At 45.0% G+C, this 16,818-nt stretch overlaps 1 protein-coding gene and 1 long non-coding RNA gene across 5 annotated transcripts in view; one reads left to right on the forward strand and one right to left on the reverse strand.

Moving 5' to 3' along the window:
* LOC144756375 (histo-blood group ABO system transferase-like) overlaps positions 1-16,818 on the forward strand; it is a 649,857-nt gene that overhangs the window by 535,906 nt on the left and 97,133 nt on the right. The gene's annotated exons all lie outside the window — the stretch shown is intronic.
* The window catches only part of LOC144756377 (uncharacterized), a 218,868-nt gene continuing 216,089 nt past the window's right edge, over positions 14,040-16,818 (reverse strand). The window contains exon 4 of the long non-coding RNA XR_013595135.1: positions 14,040-14,586. This is a non-coding gene — a long non-coding RNA (uncharacterized LOC144756377). The remainder of the gene's footprint in view (positions 14,587-16,818) is intronic.

Raw genomic sequence — 16,818 nt, forward strand, 5'->3', positions numbered from 1 at the left:
CACACACAGAGCTGCAGTAGACTTATGAATATACCCCCTGTTCCAGCTTCACTGAAAAGTGTAAAGGGTCAAGGGTCACCCAGATTGTTGGTTCCTGTGACTTGAGGTGACCTACAGACAAGATGGCGGCGCCCTTGAAAGCTGTGCCGTTTGTCCTTTATTTTGGGCTGCGTCCTATTGATTGGAAGTCAGTAAAGGTCAGCGTTAGGGTGAGTGTGCCTGACGACCAGTGATCCTGCAATAAACGCGGTTATGGTGGCTCTCGCAATTTCAAAGACCAACAGCTCCATGTCACCATTAATTGTAAAAAAAAACAAAAACAACTACGTTGGTTACCCGGCAATGTACTGGCGAAAAGGGTTTTTCTAATCAGGATAATAGCGGGCGCTCTGCTAATAGTGGATGCAAGTATAAGGTGGTTTAGAAAATAACGGTGTGGTGCAACTGGGCGAGGGGATAAGCCCTATAACCCCTCAATTGTGTGATGGAAAACCAACGCACTATGAAGCTTCAACAGGATGCCCTATGAACACAACAATTTAGTATAGAAAGTGTGTCAAAGTGGACACATGTAAGTTACAATACAAAGCTAAGCAGAAACAACACAAATGATTCTTGTATGATGTGTCAGCAGTTCAGTTTCTTTTAATTACTTCAAACAAGCCAGCCGACACGTGTTTCGTCGCACAGGAATAGTATTTCCGCGACTCCTCAGAGCTGTGTGGCAAGTTAGGTACCCAGTGTATTACACCTGTAGTTAAATTGCTAATTAGAATTCCAAACAATGTCTGATCAGAAATACATTGAGTGTTTTTATTTCCTTGAATAACTGAGCAATAAGTCTTGTGCTAAGGAAAACATGTGGCCTTGTTTTCTTTTCTCCTGAGAAATATAAATCAATCACGATTTCTAGAGTGTGCAGCTACTCAAAGAGTATCCAGGGCCTAGAACAGGTTAGAAAACTTAGAGCACAACTAAATTACGGAAAAACGGATTGGAAACCCCAGTTTTTATTAAGGTTGCGCTTGAAGCGATTATCATCCCTCATGCCCTCAGATGCAGAGGAGGGGTATTTCAGTCCCGGGCGCAAGGTAGGAGAAAGACGTCCCATCCCATCTCTTGCTCATAATTCTTGGTACAGCAACCAACCCTGCTCCAGAGGAGTGGAGAGTTCTTGTAGGGTGATAATCAGTGCTAAATTTGAGGCACTGGTTTTCGGCGCTCAGCACTGGCACTTAATTGTGGAGAAGTGTGGCTCAATGGTTAGAGCGGCAGACCCTGATGCAGAGGTCTGGCCCGGGACCAGGGTTCAATTCCCGCCTCGGCGGGTCTTGAGCTCAATTTCCTCGGTCCTGATAATTCTCGCCTCGGTGCCTAGTCTAATCATGGGTCCCACTCTGCAACTCTGGGCAATAGCTTGCTTAATCTCCGCAACGGTCCCAACAGCGCTGGGATGCCTGGCTTCACCTTGGGGGTGCCCAGGAGTGGGCATTTCACAGGGACAAGCCAGGAAGGGTTCCACAGCGGCATGCGTTACAGCGCCAGGACACCCATGGGTATTAGTGCGCTTTACAAGTACAAATTACATTACATTACATTACATTTAATTGTCAACACAGGCGCTTGTGACAGTCTGCCACAAGGTGTCTGACTAGTGGAGAAGCGTGGCTCAGTGGTTAGAGGTGGCAGACCCGGAAGCTGAGATCGACCGTGGACCAGGGTTCGATTCCCTGCCTCGGCAGGTCTCGGGCTCAAAATTCCACGGACTCGACAATTCTCGCTCTGGTGCCTACTCAACTCACGGGGTCACACTCTGCGACTCTGGGCAATAGCTTGCTTAATCTCCACTACGGCCCCTCGCGGCGGGATGCCTGGCTTTCACCTTGTGGACACCCTGCCGGGGTTTCTCACAGGGGAATACCAGGACGGGTTCCCTAAGCAAGCGCCGGGACGCTTACGGGCAGCTGTGCGCTTTACAAGTCCAACACATTTACATTTACATTTACATTTAATTTATAAATGACCACAAGGACAGTTAAATATTAATTCAAAATACATCCAAAATGACTATTACCTGCATCCCAAGCCATTCTTATTGCTTCGAGGACCTCTCATAGTCTGAATTGTCACAGTTGTAGGGTGTTATGGTTAGTAGTTGTCATTGGCGGCAATGGCGGGGCAATGGGTGGTGCAAGCTGCAGTGGCATCCTGACGAGGGTCCCAGAACATTCTTTTAAATAAGAGCAAATGTGCGAGTGCCTAGGCACTTTTGATAGAAGCCGTGCAGCTGCATTTTGGACCAGCTGTAACATCCTCCACAGGTAGGCGGGTAGGCTCTGATAGAGAGCCTTGGCATAGTCAAGACAAGAGGTAATAAGGGAATGTATGAACGCTCTTTCAACCTGTGCAAGGAGTAGACAAAAAAACGTTATCGACTTTTGTAATCCAAAGCAGGAGCCCACCACGGATGCCCCCTGTGGGTCATAGGACAGTTGTCCATCAATCTTAACCCCTATGTTACGGACTACTGCAGCGGGAGCAGGAGGAGGAGGAATATAGCTAGGCCAGCATTGCCCATCTCAAATAAGGGTTGGAGAGCCAAATGACAAAATCTCCATTTTACTAGCATTGCATTATAGAGTGCTGGTTCCCATTCACTGAAACCATCAGGCAGTTCTTAAACCTGGTAAAGGCGTCCAGAGAGTTACTGTCCAGGGTAAGAAGAAGCTGTGTGTCATCAGCATATGACACTATCTGGGCACCAAAGGACTCCACCAATGAGGCCAGGGGGATCATGTAGATATTAAAAAGAGTCGGGCTCAGGGCAGAGCCCTACGGGACTCTGAACTTTATCAGCTTAGGGTCAGATGCCAATGCTGGCATCCAGACGGATTGACTTCTGTCGGCTAGAAAATAACTAATCCAGGCCAACGAGGAACCACTGGTCCCTATAGGAGTGCCAGAAAAGGATAAAGGACATATACACTATATAAAAACTCTAATGAAATTTAAAGCTGTATCCACACCTACACACTAAAGCGATAATGGAGGAAAAGCTACAATTTTTGAGACCATAACTGAAAAACAAAAACAGAAACTACATCGGAGGAAACCAAATCATGGAAAAACAATTTTAAGGAAAGATAATTTTAAGGGAATACAAAACAAATCGAAAATTAAATGAAACATTTTGTATTTTAAAGGAAAGATAATTTTAAACCAAATCCAAATTTCCATTTATCTTGGGTGGAGTCTAGGACTACTGTGGGGTTTTTGGGTTCAGGGATGGAGCATGTTTAGGGTGATAAAGGGATTCTTAGAGGTCAGGAATAACTGGAGTTCAAGCACAGAATGGGGTTTTTAATGCTTCAGAGATGAGAGGAGTGCAAGGGTGGGGAGAGCTTTTTAGGGTTCACAGCTGAGTGGTGCTTAGATATGTGAGATTTTTTTAGGCTTCAGGGATGTGTGGAGTGTATGGGTGTCAAGGGTTTTAAGGTTCATGCATGGACAGAGTTTAGGGCTGGTTTTAATGTTCAATTATGGGTAGCAGCTGGGGAAGTATTTTTAGGGTTCAGGATGGGGTGGAGTTTAGGGTTCACGGATGAGTAGTTTAGGGGGATGAGTTCCTAGGACATAAATGGCTGAAGTTTAAGCACAGTGGTTTTTTTTTAGAGTTCAAGGAAGGGTGGAGTTTGGGTGTGCTGAGGTGTTTCAAGAGGTTTAGGCATAAAAAGAGGTTTTAGGGTTCTGCAATGGGTTGGCTAAGGAGTAGTGAGTGAGTGATTGTAGGGTTCAGTGATGGTTGATTTTTGAGTTAGAAAGGGCTTTCAGGCTTCAGCATACAATAGCCAATTTCGACAAAAAAGACTTTCTATGAATTGGTTTCTACAAAAAGGTAAATACCATTCATTCAGAAAATTTCCATAAAACAGTTTAGATGAAATGGTTTCTCAGTAATGCTATTCCATGAAATTGTGTTTCTATTAAATCACATGCAACCATGGCAGGCACAACAAATACTATAGGATGCATTTTCTAAAGATTTTGCAACAAATATTGTATACGTTTGAAGAAGAAAATATAATAATTAGAGCAGATTCTAACATGACCTTTGCTAATCTTATCATTCAATTATCAACCATGTAACAACATCACTATAAGTTATTTATTTTATTTTATTTTGAAAGTTTTATATAGCGCGAACAAGATCTTTGCAGATATCAGAGTGCTTTACAGAGCAGGGGATACAAACAGGAGAGTGAATAACAGGCCATTAGGTATAGCGTAATTGTAGGTAATAAGTGGGGTGGGGTAGGCATATGAGGGAGCATAGTAAAACAGGTACAGCAATAATGCAAATAGTACAAATAAATGTGAGCATAGACAGTCAGGTAAGTCAATAATACAAGTAATACAAATAATCGAAGGGGTCGAACAGATAATACAGATCGGTGCAGAGACTTTAAAAAATCCACGTTAATAGCTCAAGTGTATTTAGCCATGAGGATAGCTTTTACTTCTTTCTTAAAGAGTGTGATGGAGGAGATGAGCCTGGTTTCAGGAGGGAGAGAGTTCCAGATCCTGGGTGCCATTCCTGAGAAGGAGCGTTTATAAGTTTTTTCCTTCCGGAATCTTCGAGGTTTTAGCAGAAGATTGTTTGTGCCTCTACTGTTTCTAGAGCCGCCAGAGATTGTCAGCTTCTGGGTGAGGTATCCTGGTGAGCACAGGTGTACAGCCTTGTGTGTCATGCAGGCGATTTTCAGATGTATTCTGGCTTCAAAAGGCAGCCAGTTCAGGGATTTCAAGTCAGGGGAGATATGCGAGTGTTTTTTTGACCCAGTGATGAGTCTCGCTGCAGCGTTTAGAGAAGCTCTTAGGGGTGCAGTAGTAGTTAGAGGGAGACCGCAGAGGGCGATGCTGCCGTATTCTATTCGAGGGATGACTAGTGCTTGTACTGCAGTTTGGAAGTCTTTGGCTGGGAGGAAGGGTTTAAGTTTCCTCAGGGTATTGATTTGGTAGTTCGCTCCCTTAGTTGCCTTGCTGATATGTTGCTGCATGTTGAGATTGGTGTCGAGTGTTATGCCTAGAGATTTTGCTGAGTCCACGATGGTGGGTTGGACGTTGAGTGCAGTTAGGTGTTTAAGCCAAAGTTGAGTGGTAGAGATCTTCGCGGGAGGTGAGATCAGAAGGAACTCTGTTTTCAGAGCATTGAGTTTGAGATGATTATCGGCCAGCCAGGATTGGGTGCTTCTGATCGTTGAGTTCAGGAGTAAAATGTCTTTGGGGGATTGTAATTTGAGATATAGTTGGGTGTCATCGGCGTACATGTGAAAGAGTACATTGGATGCTTGAAGCACGGTGGTGAGAGGTTCCATAACTAGGTTGAACAAAGTTGGGGATAGGGAGGATCCTTGGGGGACGCCTAACGAAACAGGTACAGGCGAGGACATCAGGTTGTTGCTCTTGAATTTCTGCGACCTGTTGTGTAGGAAGGAAGTGAACCACTTGAGAACAGTCCCAGATAGACCCATTCTTGTGTTTAAAAGTTCGAGTAAATTCTCATGTTTGACGGTGTCGAATGCTGAAGAGAGATCAAGAAGGATGAGGAGGCAGGTATCATTTTGATCTAGGATTTGAAGGGCGTCGTCAATTATGTGAGTCATAGCAGTTTCTGTACTGTGTCCTGCTCGGAAGCCTGATTGATGAGGGTTGAGGAGATCAAACTGATCAATGTGTTTGGTCAATTGTAGTTGTGCGCATTTTTCCAGGAGTTTGGCGAGAGTGGGAATATTGGTAATGGGACAGTAATTGTTTAGATCAGATGGGTCGGCTGTAGGTTTCTTTAGTAAAGGTGTGACTTGTCCAACTTTGAGGGAGTCAGGGATGGTTCCTTGTTGAAGTGAGCTGTTGATAATTTTAGTCCAGAGTGGAAGGAGCAGAGGGGTGAAGTCTTTGACAGCGTTAGCAGGGAGGGGGTCCGAGAGGTGATTGGATGGTTTCAAGGTGCTGAGCAGTTTGCCAATTTCTTCTTCAGAGTAGGTGTCAAAGGATGACCATGTAGCATTGTTTTTTGGTTCAGTGGGTGCTATGCAGTAGGGTTTGGAATATAGGCTTGCGTCAATGAGGAGATCACTCTTTATGTTGTCAGTTTTTTGGATAAAGAAATCAGCGAAGTCTTCACAGGAGGGTGCTTCGCGCGTAGTGCTGAGTGGTTGGGGTTGTTCCTTGGATTGTGTTCTGATTAGCTCAAACAATTTTCTCGGGCGGTTTTTTGCTTGGTCAAGCTGGAGGCTGAAGAAGTCTGATTTTGAGCGCTTTATTTTCCTGAAGTAGGCGTTTCTCTTTACCTTCAGGGTTTTTAGGTGCAGTGCAGAGGGTGCTGATCTCCAGGTGCGCTCTGCCATTCGCATGGCTCGTCTATCCTCATTGAGACTCCCGTCGTACCATGGATTGGAGATTTTAGCGGGGACTCTTTTTAGCTGCAAGGGTGCAGCCTCATTAATTATTGAGGTCATGGCGTTGAGATAATGGTCAGTCAAGGATTGGACGTCCGTAGCGCCGGTAGGCGGACGTAGGAGGTCGCAGCTGTTAGGGGGTAGGGAGTTTGGGTTGAGTTTTTTCAGGTCTCTTTTCCAGACTTTAGGCTTGGAGGATTGCACCGTGTTGAATTTGACCTTTTCATTGATGAAGAAAGTGACAATATGATGATCTGACCAGTCACAGGGTTGGATAGACTCAAGTTGGATAGCGTCCTCTTTGGAGATGATAAGGTCGAGGGTAGAGCCTTTCTCGTGGGTCGGGCTGTTGCATAATTGTGTGAGGTCAAGGGCGTTGAGGAAATTTTTAAAACTATTTACCACCGCATCATTGTGATCGTTCCAGTGGAGGTTGAAGTCACCAAGGTATATTTGGGTGAGCTGTCGTCCGGAATTGGTAGAGATCATATCCATGATTTGTTGGGCGAAGGTGAGGTTGTCCCTGGGTGGGTTGTAAATGCCGTGAAGAGAGCATATCGGTTTGCCCTCACTGATAATATCGAGGCAGATATATTCACAGGAAGTTGGAGAGGGTAGGGAAGGTGCGGTGACTTTCAGAACAGAAAGGTTGTTCCTGTATATGCATGCGATTCCACCACCTATCTTGCCAGACCTGTCAAGTCTGATGATGTGGTAGTTGGGGGGAACCAGAATGTCCATTATAGGTGTAGAAGATTCGGTTAGCCAGGTTTCAGTTAAGATGATTAGGTCAATGTCCAATGTTAAGATGAGATCAGCGATAGCGGAGGAGTGTCTAGAGGCCGATCTGCAGTTGAGGAGAGTGCATTTGAGACGGGGTGTATCAGGGGAAGTAGAGGGTTCTAGAGAGAGGGGGACTTTTCTAAGGTTATTAGGGACGGAGATTCTGTTATTTAGTGTGGGGGGTCTACGGGGATTTGAGTGTATCGTGGGAATGGAGAGGTGTGTGGCGGTTGTGTAGTTTAGGGGAGCTGGGTCGTAGGAGCGAAGGAGGGTGCGGGTGTCAAGGTCCGAAAGAGGGTTGCGTGGGCGACGGGGGCGGCTGTTGCGATTGTGGACAGGGATCGCGGTCCAGTGTGGGGGGTGTAGAGTGGGAGAGTCTTCCGGAAGGGTGGGGGGCAAGTTGGGAGGGGGGTTGGTGGTGAGTGAGGAGTGTCTGGGGTGTGTGAAGAATAGTTCTTTGATGGTGTGCATGTCTTCCTTCATGGTGTGAATGTCTTCTTTGAGCTGGAGGAGGGTGGACATAATCTTGTCCAGCATGGGATAAGTGTTGGTGTTGGGGATGGGCATCAAGGGTGAGTGACTGACCTGAGAGTGAGCGTACGGGTGGGGGGGTGTATTGGTGTTCGTGCAGGGCTCCGTGGCGTCGGTGTACGGGTTGGTGTTAGAGAGGAGAGAGGGTTTGGGAGGGATGGGTGTGGATGAGGTAGGGGGGAGGTTGGTGGTGTGGATGAGGGCATTGGTGGCAGGCGGAGAGAGCCGGGTGGAGGTTGAGTGTATGTTAGTGGTGATGGGGGAGCAGGTAGGGTAGAGGGGGCTGAGGGTCGGGGGGAAATGGGATTGGTAATGGTCCTGCTGTGGGGAGGGGGAGTTAAATTAATAGATATGGTGTGCTCTGCGTGGTTAGTTAGAGGGTGGTAGTGAGGACTGGGAATGGGAGGGGATAACGGGTGGGATTTGTCGTTATGCGTGTCGTTCTGGTGCTGAACTAGGTTAGAGGGGTTGTGGGTGGGAGCTGTGATGTCAGAAGAGAGAGGAGTGGAGTGGTATGAGTGGGGGTCCAAGAGTTGGTGGTGGGGGGGCGGCAGTTGGTAGACGTGTTAAAACATTTCGGAGACAGATACCGACCCTGTTAGCAATCACAGTTCAGAGGAGATTTCTACCTCTTCTTCAACAGTTGGCAGATGTTACCAAATAATAGATTATTTCTTGTCATCTAAAGATCTTCTGAAAGCAGTGGTTGATTAAAGTTGCGGACCATGCTGTTGTAGTTGGAGAATTTAGGGTCTACATATAAACAATAATTAAACCCCTCTTTTTCTCAAGTAAAAAGGTTATGGGAAAATCGGCCAAGGCAACCTGTACACCTTTCTATCTGCTAATGTGGATTTGGCAAAGATATTTTTAAGTTTTGGGATGCACAAAAGGTAACTATTTGGCAATTCATAACACATTACCATAGCCAAAGAGTAGAGGATGTAAGATAAAATTAATACAAGCGACATAATCACTGAAGGTAATTGAAATTAAGAGCCTAATATAGGGTGTGCAGATAAAGGCATCCTCTGCTTCTTGGTGATTGCCCTGCATCCACAATCAATCAATAAATAAAGAAATCAAATTTGTAAAATTTGTAAAGCACTGCTCCTCACTCTGAGAGTATCCGGGCGCTGAAGTATCGCTGGTCTCAGTCGAAGAGCCAGGTGTTGAGTTATCTCCTGAATTCCGTCAGGGAGGGTGATGTTCGTAGCTGGAGGGGTAGGTCGTTTCAGGCCTTTGCAGTGAGGTAGGTGAAGTAGCGGCCTCCGCTGTGGCTGCGGCGGATGTGAGGGGTGCAAGTGAGGGCCAGACAAGTGAAATGCAGGTGTCTGGCTGATTAATGGAAGTTCACACGGTGGTTGATGTATGCTGGTCGACCAAACTCTGGCCGGCCAAACTCTAGACCTGGCCCTCCATATTCAAGGTCAAGATGCAAATGTAATCATTAGTTGTCACTCAAAAGAAAAGAATTTAGGATGATTACTGTAACTGAGAGATGTCTGAAAATAGGACAAATGTAGTAGAACACATTTAGCATATGGACTGAAAGTCCATAAGCATGGAAAATGCAGGCCGTAACAGTTGAAATCAATAGGGTATTAATGACCAATTAATTTACTGATCATAATGATAATCTGTGTGGACACAAAGGGTGGCATCTATAGATGAGATCAATTAAACCCGTTGGATGAATATATCCTTGACCTAGACCAGGGTGATCTAGACTTCGAGAGTCCCCTATCAGAGGAAGAGCTCCCTTCGTCCTCTAAAGAAATTATAACCAACCCACTGGCCGAGGAGATGTTCTCTCCACATACTATCAGACACCCTAGGAGCTCAGAATGGTGGCCCCAAGATCCAGTGGTTCAGGAAAAGGTATGCCTGACACCCAACCTCCACCCATAATTAATCAAATTCCTATTCAAACTGGGTAGAGTCCTCAGGAATGGCATGAAAAGGTCACTGAAGGCCTGCCAGGATCGCATGCTTGATATTTTAGGCCCGCTGACTAGAATAATTGATATGGCGGAAGACAGCCACATTATCCCGTTGGACTTAGATCTACTAAGCTAAGAGGATGGAGTCAGAAAACTCTGATCCTATTAGAGAACGCGAATGCAGGGATAAATGCATGTGGCGCAAAGTAGTCGTTACCAAGATCAACACTAAGCTGAGCGAAATGCTGACAAAGAACCCTCCGCAAACCCCAAAGGACTTGTATTTGGAGAGGACATGATCAAGATCTTGGGCAAATACTTCGCAACATTCACAGCCAAAGACCGGAATGGAGAGCCCTGCCCTTCAGTTTTTGAAGGGCTCGATAATGTAGAGGGCCCGGGAAGATACCCTGGATAGATGATGATAGTTGGCCTAGAGGTCTGGCTAGTTCCCTTAAGGTTACAAGATCTAATTTCAGAACATGACGTATTTCTATCCGAATCTTGGATATCTTTTTTGCAGGAAGTAAAAGTATATACTTCACGGTGTCTACAGTAAAGCCCAGGAACTCTAGGGACCTCGAGGGAGTCATGATGGATTTCTCCCTGTTTATAATAAAAACTGTACTGTCTATTAAGTTCACAGTGGTGTTTAAGTCTTTCAGAATTTGAGAGTGGTCTTGGGACATGATGCGTATATTGTCTAAATAGATTATGATGCGGACACCCCTTTCTCTCAGGATCGTGGTAATGGCTTTCATTACCTTGGTAAAGCACCAAGGGGCCGAAGATAGAACAAAGGAGAGAGATTGAAACTGGTAAAGGTGGTTGTTCCACGCAAATTGAAGGAAGGATTGGGACTCCTCTGCCATTGGAATCATGAAGTAGACGTCTTTTAAATCTAGTTTTACTAGCCAGTCTTTTTCTAAGCGCATGTCCCTGATGAGTTGGATACCTTCCATCTTGAAGTGATTGTAGGTGAGAAACTTGTTCAATTCTCTTAGATGTATTACAGGTCTCCACCCCTTGTCCTTTTTTTCCACTAGGAAAATATTGATCAGGAAAAACTTGTGTTCCCAAGGAACTTCTTCGATTGCTCCTTTCATTAACATTGAATTTACCTCCTCTGCCACGATAGATTTTTGTTCTAGTGTAAGATTTAACACCTAGGTCCAAAATATATTCATCTAATGACTCATTAGAGGTGTCGTTGGATAAGAGGGGATACGTATTAACACTTTGATAATGTGAGCCGCTTAGGGCATCCAAATAAGATGTGCCATTATGGGCACAATGTATTTTTGGGGCGCGTAGGCCTCCTGTATTATTTGAGGAGCTTAGTCCTCCTTCAGTTCTTGAGGCGCGTGGACCTCCCAATACATTCAAGGTGCTTGGACCTCCCATAGTGCTCCCATTTTCTAAGTTGTTGCATTTTTTCATTTTTTCACCCCAACTTTTGGTCAGATCATGTCCTCCGAGTGGTCTGCAGGGGATAGTGGGGTCGGAAAGGGATCTCTTTCCGGCAACAATCTTACTTACGGTCTCCCTCATGCAGGAATGTAATTCCTTATGTATTAATTGCTTAATAAGCTCCTCGTTGGTATTAGGAGCGGACTGAGAGTGACTGAGAGTGATCGGAATCAGCATCAGACATGATAGGGTGTTTAAAAAGCACCGGTAGGAGAAAAAAAGGGGGGGATTTAGCCAGGTTCAATTGGTTAAGTAAAAGGGGCATTCTCTTCTGTCTTTTTTTTAATATATATATATTTTTTTTTTAAAGGGGCAAGGAAGGTAGAAATTAAGCCAGGTAGAGAGAATTGCAATCGAGCTGCCAACTGTCATAGAAATCAGCTGTTGAAGGCAGCGTTGCTAGGAAACCTCTAAAGCCTAATAATGAAAGGACGTGGACGTGCCTGGTTGATGGGTCTCTCCTCTAATGCGGGAGAGCCCTTGATTATTTCCTGTTGGCTCCTTTATTTTAGATTAATCAGGTACGCTTGCCGAGTGGAAAGGCCAGTAGAGAGACAGTGCATAGGAGAAACACAACTTATCTGTCTTGAATCCGCATTTAAAAGAGGCAGATCTCTGTACTGCTGTTGCCAAGTTACACTTGTTTATTCTAGAGCTTTACTTTATGATGTAACTTTTAAGTGGCTGTACTTGAAGTTGCATTAAAAGATTAATGCATAATGGTAGCCTCCGGTCTTGTAATGAAATCAATAGGGTATTAATGACCAATTAATTTACTGATCATAATGATAATCTGTGTGGACACAAAGGGTGGCATCCTTAGTTGACTACAGGGCCCGGAAGGGACCTGTTTCAATGTCCATACTTATCCTTACAAAATATAGCAGTATAGTTTAAAAGACAACATCCCTGAACACAGAGCCGCTGGACAAATCTTATAAACTAAAATAAGGAATACAGCTGATAAGGATCACATTAACGTTTTTTAATCTACGCATCAACTAGGTATTGCAGTACCTACAGGAATAGTGCACATCCCCATCCAGGGAAAACAATGTTGTTCAAAGAAAGACAAGAAAACAAAAGTATTGCTTCACCTGCAAACTCTGTAAAGTGGTGCTTGATTTATGTGGGTGTGAGTAAAACCAATCTGGTCACTTTGTGACCACTCTGTCATGCTTTATTTATTTATTTTATTTTTTTCGTATTTCGAACCATTTTTAGGTCTCGCCTAGGCAGCTCGCATGCGATGTCTCTCCGAGACATTTAGTTATCTATATTGCTGGTGAAACTCCGCCTATTGCAGAGTAATTTCTCGCTGCTTGCCATTTGTAAACTTTGGCATTTTTTTTGTTAGCGGGCTTCTTCTTAGATCTCGATCCGATACGTAACTTCCGTTTCTACCGGAAGCAGCTCCACCTCACTACAGTCTCATTACGCTCATACAGCGTAATTGTTATTTTATAAAATAGTGCGCATTAACATGCACGCGCTACTTATATAGATGGACTCTGCAATTGTGGTTGTATTTTGCGTTGCGCAGCGGCAGCACCAGACCTCTTTTTTTGTTCATTGCATTGCTCGATGCAAGTCTGTGTCATGCCCTCACTTTCATCACCCCTACCATCGGTGTCGCACACCGCCACCCGGCCCTCCTCCTTGTTTTTTTTAATTGCTTCCTGCTTTGACATGGGCGTTGCGCTATGTGTTTTAGCACGCCCGGTTTTGTCCATTTTTGATTTTTTTTTATTGGCATGGTGCCCTTTCCTGACCAGCCATGAGCATAACTTTAAGAACCACGGGTGCCGCGCTATATGTTGTAGCACGGGGACAGCTTTAGTCTTCTTGTGTTTTTTATTTCCTTGCCTAATGTTTTTTTTTTCTTTATCAGCATGGCGCCATTCATAGGCCGCCATGTGCATAACTTTATTAGGCACGGGCGCCACGCTATATATTTTAGTTGTACGGAGCCCGCTTTCGTCTTTTTTTAGCAAGGTGAACACCTTGCTCCACAGGTATGAGCGCCATATTCCGCTTTCAGCGGGAAGCGGCTAGAGAGCTTTGTGACGCTGGCTGAAGGAGGCAGCTTTTCCAGGCCGCTGCGGCTGTGATTACTTTTTTGTGCTGCACGGCAGCTGCAGGGACCGGAGGAGGCGGCAGAAGCAGATATAAGCAACGGTAATGCTGCCAGTTTGATATATGCGAGTTCGAGATACATGCTGTACAATTCGGAACCAAAAACCGAACTGTATTGGTGTCGTGTGGGAGTGACCAGGGAGGTGCTCATGACTAGGGGTGCCGCGTATAGTGATGTGTACGATAGTTATGGTTAGGGACACTGTATTTATGAAATGCTGTGGCTATTTCTGCTGAATTAAAAATTCGCCACATAATTCCTCCCCGCTGCACTGTTTACAAATTTCAATAAAATACTTTCTAGTTATAATGCATCAAAAGTTATTAAAAGCACTACCACGTGTCTAGCCCTTCAGTGAGAGGCGCTTTGCAATCGTTGACTGGTCTACTTCCAATTGCTGAATGCTGTAGTTAAATGTTAAACTGATAATAATGATGTTAAATTTAGCTCCAATCATATTAAAGTTGACATAATAGTGAAGCAATATGGGACAAAATGTGCTGCAGATAAACGTACAATCTCACACCAACAGGAACACCAGTCACCAGAATTATTCTGAACTTTTTCTTGTTAATTGAAAACTGCTATTCGCTCCCTTTTCCCATTACAAGCCAGGGGATGGAGGGCCAAGCCTTTAACAACTGAGGCACTATTACTTCTGTTACGCTCTATTGTGTCGTGGAACTGTGTGCACAGTGTAGGGTCGGGGCCCTACGCCCTCATGCTATTAATGACTGAGACACAGGACACACAGCATACAGGGTGAAACTGGCCCAGAGCACGTGCGCTCGGCCACTTTTATTAGAGATGTGTCACCTGACCAGTGACATCAGTAGTGGGTGGGTGTTTAGTGTAATTACATAGTTAGCACTAGAATGCTAACTGACTCTGGGTCCTTACACACAGTATAGCAAACAAGCCAAACAGACCGAATACCACCATCAACTGAGAAGAGAGAAAAATCCCGGCTTCAATTCTGGAGACCGGGCTTTTTGTGCGGCAATAGCCACAGCAGTTGTCGTGCTGCCATGTTTCTTATCAAGCATATACCAGCAAACAGTTGGGCAAGGTAAATGCATGGTAATATCTGTCCAGTATTTAAAAGTACTCAGAGATGTGATAAGTGTCCAAGATCACACAGTGACGCCGTAATTGTGCCCAGTTATTGGGTTTTACACTGTGCAGTTCAGCCACTGGATGGGGGTGGATTTTGTAAAGTGTGTCCAGGATCACACGGTGTGGTCATGCAGCGCGGTTTGATCGTCTTCTGGAACAATAAAACAAAAGTCGGCCAATTTACCAAACAAATTCCTTTCCAATAACACCTGGCAAAGCAGACACTCCCTCCAATAGATCACTGAACGCACCCAGCTGCGTGACGCAATCAACAAACTCTTCAACCTTTATTGGAAATATGAACAGTAAAAATGAGATGCAATATGCCTTCAATTCCAGAAGCATCCTTTGTCCAACTTAGCACTGCGCTTTCTTAATATGCAGTGTTAGAGCTTCTTTACAGGTGTGATTGTTAGTGCTTATTTGCAGGAATTACATATAGTGTGTCAATTAATGTGCAGTACTACTACTTTTTCATTTGCAACGCCAATAGCTCAAACTTCACTAATGCTAGACCTGTTGCATTGCAAACACTTGATTTCCTTTCTGTCCCAAGGCTGCACTTTGGAATAGAAAAATGTCAGAGAGAAACAACATTTGCAACAAAGGTGTTTCTTTCTTTTTTGGATCCTTTTCACAGGGGAACAAATAAAGGAAATGAGAGGGTAAGAGCCCTTTGTTGAAGTCACGGTTTTCAGCAAGTGAAGAGGAGCAAGACAGAGACAGAAAGAGAGGGAATAAGAGGAAAAGGAAGAAACATGGTACAGTACGCAAACTGAATGCAGCTCATTGGCCAGCTTACTAGTACATATTTATTAACCTGGGAAGGAGGAAAGACTGGGTAAACAAGGACTGAAACTTGTGACCTGGAGATCTCTGTGTAGAGATCTCTCTGAGGTGGTCTCTTTGTGGTCCCAGTTTCCATTTGTGTCAACTCTTTAAGCACTCACAAACTAGCTAAAATGCCTCTATTGGGCTCTATGCAGATATCTTGGCACTTGCACTGATTTACCTATCTGTATTTTCACGGCCGGGTGCACCACCCCTTACTATAAGTCGTCAGTGAGTAATTTAGCGTGTCGCCCTTCAGCCAGCATTAGCTTGGCAGATGCTAACAGGGGCTTGTGCCATCTGTGTCAAACACCTTCTTGGATACACTTTATAGAGGTCCCTTTACCTGGCCTTGTCAACAAACCCAGCCCTATATTTGTAATTGATGTTTGCAGGCTGCACATTGATTACTTTTTGCGTTCACAGGTTTTGCTTACTTTCCAGTTGAGTCTGGTTTTCCTGAGGGTTTGGTTTGAACCTCCTGAAACAGTCCACAGGTGTTCCACCCGCTTACAAAGTCCTGCGAAGAGGGACTCAGTCATGGGGCACACTTTGCATTTTCTTTCCTGAATGATGGTATTTTCTGACCGGTTTCTGGACTGTTCCCTTGAGGCACAGGGTCAGACAGATTTGCATATGGCCATGTCTGAAATGGGGTGTGGAGTGAGCTAAAGAATGATGATGGATTAAACCCAGATCAGTTGACTGGGGGTGAGTGCTTGCAATGTTCAACACTCCGTCCATCATCCCCTTTGGTTTTGCTTTGTTCACCCTAAGTTGGCAGGGTATGCCCAGACGTGGGTCCCTTGCTCACTTTGCAACTGGATTCAAGCTAGCCTGGCTGAAGATGGCTGATTAGCCAAAAACCGGTCCCAGGATGCTTGTTTCCAGTCCAGGGAAGACATGGCTTGGCAGTTCGGGCTGGACTGTTCCCATGAGGCACAGGGTCAGACTGATTTGCATATGGCCATGTCTGAACTGGGGTGGCTGAGTGAGCTAAAGAATGACAATGGATTAAACCCAGATCAGTTGACTGGGGGTGAGTGCTTGCAATGTTCAACGCTCCGTCCATCACCACCTTTGCTTTTGCTATATTGACACAGGGGCAAAAGTGGTTTCATGGTTCTGTGCATTTCATGGGATAATGTCAGATGAACAGACTGATCCTGGTCGAGTGCCAGACTGGCATTTCGAAACCCAGCAAACCATAGCGCATTTTCTGTGCCTGACATTTCGTGCCATTGTACCCGATACTCAACTATAAATGTAAAAAAACAACTTTTTCATGTAGTACTTCACACTGCGTGCCTGCCGTTTCTAAGCACTACAAATACTGTGCCGCTTCTACTCAAGGTACGGTTACTCAAGGCAACACCCGGTAGGCATGTTATGACTCGGTCACGCACTCTTCACCGAACCACAGCTGAGGGCAGGAAAGGGGGCCGGGGAAGGTTTGTATGCACACACAGCTGTCAAGTGCCCCGGGAAGCCAGGTGCATTGTGGCAATAGTAACGGGTGAGGTGTTTTCACTGGTGTGGTATATCCAGGCAG

The sequence above is a fragment of the Lissotriton helveticus genome, chromosome 5_1 (assembly GCF_964261635.1).
Source record: "Lissotriton helveticus chromosome 5_1, aLisHel1.1, whole genome shotgun sequence".
Lineage (NCBI taxonomy): Eukaryota > Metazoa > Chordata > Amphibia > Caudata > Salamandridae > Lissotriton > Lissotriton helveticus.